Consider the following 3014-nt stretch of genomic DNA (forward strand, 5'->3'; position numbering starts at 1 on the left):
TTACATGTAGGGACCCTCATTATGCTACTGTTGTGTGGTGCTATTTTGAGCCTTGTCACAAAGTCCCTCCTGAATTTACATTGCTTACTACACTTTTACCAAGTAACAGGACGTCATTAGTATTGAAAGACAGGGAGCTTAGCACCCAGGCTATGCAAAACGTATGTACATTATAAATCTTACAAACGTAAGTTAGAGTCCAATAAGTACTTTATCAAACCGTATGAATGTGTGTCCCAGCCCAGAAAACTAACAATGCAAAGATCAACAAGTCACTGACAGACATGTTAAAATTTGATTCATTCAATAAATTATATATCTTAAATCCACCAGCCATTTTCATTTTACCAACAACAACACCAACATTTGCAGCCTTTTTCGGAAAGGAAAACTCAGCCTGGAGTAGTTCTATTCTCCCAAAACAAGTTTCCTTTTAATTTTTTAAAGAAATACATAAACAAATTCTGTCTCCCACAACTTTGTTGCAACATACAAAAACATTTTATCAACTTTTATCGCAATTTTTTACAAAATCTGCCACAACATCAGGCATTTTTGGCCACAAAAATCTCAAAAAATGTCTGCGAAATCCTGGAGGAACTGAAAAGCCATTATCCCATACTTTATCATGTAAGCTGTTGATAAGGATCCTATTTTAAAGTAGATACTTTCTGAATTTAATAACCTGATGAAGGAGAAATAAAAAAAAAATGGTACTACTATATGTATGTATGTTCATGTATAGCCTAGCCTTCAACATACATAAATTATAGCAAACAAATGCAGAAAGTTAAGTTTGATTAGATTTTGTACGAATGTGCCCATGTAATAGGATTAATAATGCCCCTTCCCTGAGAATCTCTCTCTGATATAATGGTACAATAGTTTTCATTGACAACATTCTGTGGGGACTGATATTGTTTTTATTAGAAATGGCATGCTATATCAAATGGCAAAGACTAGAGAACTTATTTCATTCATTCACTCTAGCTAGACTATTGTTTAGCATAGTCAACTGAAATCTCCCTATATCTTTATCTCAAGTAAAGTTAACCAAGTAAAAGTAGTAACAATTCCCCCCCATGCGTTTCCAGCCCAGGGTAACCAGTTGCTTCAGGATCCCTGTGCCGCATGGTATAATCATAGACCGTTAATATTAACGGTCTATGGGTATAATTCATGACAAATCCTTGCACACGGATAGCGCAGAGGTGTAGCAGAAGGTCACAGGGCACAATATAGTTATGTTGACCTACTACTGAGAAAAAACGAAGTCATGTCCTGAAAATTAACGCAATCATTGATAGTGTAGTGGATAGCGAAGCGCCCTTGTATATTGTTATTTTTGCTGAGGAGGGTTTGAATCCAGCGCGACAAAATTTTTTTCTCTTTTTCCCGCGGTAGAATGTAGTAATGTAGTGCTCAGATATTCAGTTCAGTACAGTTTATAAAGAGGTGCGACATGCAAAGCCAGTAAAATGTTTATGAATATGTAGAGAATCTGTCTCTACACGGTATCTGGACAGGCTAGGAAACCAGTAGGTGGAAAAACCAGACGGCACATGACACCGGTCAGCTCGCAGCTTCCCGACGGGTTTCGAACGAGCGCCGCTCGCTTGCAACGGTCCTGGCACCCACTGTTCTAACAACTGTCCGACACCTGCCATACGCTTACTACAGAGGTGCCAGTGCCCCTAGAAAGATCTTTGCACTGCTTAAATTTGTGGTTTGATTAGTTAAGAACAAGACCTCAGCGTATACTTAAACCCTTAAATCTGACCATTTTAGGTTTACATGAACGCCGAGGAGAGCCTTATTTGCGGCTTGCATTATCTGAATAAGCAAATGACCACTAGCCAACGTTAACGTACACCACAAGACATAAGGTGAACATGAACACAACACCGCACAATTGAGGAAGCCACCAGAATATTGTAGATCTCAAGAAGCTACGTTTGCTTGAGACTGCTGACCACAATGCTTAACGTTCCCCATAAAAGGGGTGTTGTACTAATAACAGTCACATAGTATTTTTTTTTTTTTTTACAAACAAGCTAATGATGCTAACGAGCGTCTCACATGAGCATCTGCTACACTGACTAGCTTGGCATCTGAGCCTTACGTTTCCACACACAACGCCAAGGTCTTGTTTAAATATAGGCCATTGCTAGAAAGCTAACCAGGGGGAGGAGGCCGGGCCACGTTCCCGGGTAAGGCCGGAGAAAACAAAAACTCAGGTTAGCAAGCTAGCTACTATATGACCTATGGAGCTGCTTCTGCACAATACCCAAACGAGTTGCTATCTTCATGTAACGTTACCCTACTCACCAGCCTCAGGAACGTTAGCGTTTTCCTCAAATTGAAGACACAATGACTGAGCACGAGGAGACGAAATGGCTCTGCAGACATCTGTCCACGCAGAGACCATACACTCTCAAGGGAAACGCTGCTCTGCTCAGCTCTAAGGGGAACAAATGTGTGATGCTGTGCCAGGAGGAAGAACACTGTGCCGAGAGCTGCAGCTGGCACTGAACGTAACAGCGCATGCGCATTTAACCCAAGCCCTCAAGGAGAAGTTCTGTGCGGTGCGCATGCGTTTTCTTTAATGGCGAAGGTATGAACCGCCCTACTCTGATTCAGATTATTACCTTAACTGTCTATGATTATTTTAGCCAGATGTATAACCCATCTAGTTATTTTCCTCAGTGTATGCAGCCGATGCTAATTAGTTCCAACTGCAGATCAATTAATTTTTTTATTTTCCTCCTCATACTATTAGACCATCGGCTGCAAACAGGACACTTTTGAAGCTGTGGTGGAGAGGAGGTCACTGAACAAACTGTTATCTATCATGGATAACCCCGACCACCCTCTCCACCCCACATTGGTCCAACAGAGGAGCAGCTTCTCAAAGAGGCTGCGACAGTTTAAATGCCGCACGGACCGCTACATGAAATCATTCCTACCACAGGCAATTAAACTCTTCAACACGTCATCACTGGGTGCTAGATGAG

At 41.3% G+C, this 3014-nt stretch overlaps 1 protein-coding gene across 1 annotated transcript in view; it reads right to left on the reverse strand.

The window, feature by feature from the left end:
• The window catches only part of im:7147486 (zinc finger protein 865), a 6754-nt gene extending 4194 nt beyond the window's left edge, over positions 1-2560 (reverse strand). Inside the window, exon 1 of the mRNA XM_032518308.1 lies at positions 2329-2560. The gene's annotated coding sequence lies outside the window, so the exon portion shown is untranslated. The remainder of the gene's footprint in view (positions 1-2328) is intronic.
• Positions 2561-3014: the final 454 nt, after the last annotated feature.

Source organism: Etheostoma spectabile, chromosome 6, assembly GCF_008692095.1.
Source record: "Etheostoma spectabile isolate EspeVRDwgs_2016 chromosome 6, UIUC_Espe_1.0, whole genome shotgun sequence".
Classification (NCBI taxonomy): Eukaryota; Metazoa; Chordata; class Actinopteri; order Perciformes; family Percidae; genus Etheostoma; species Etheostoma spectabile.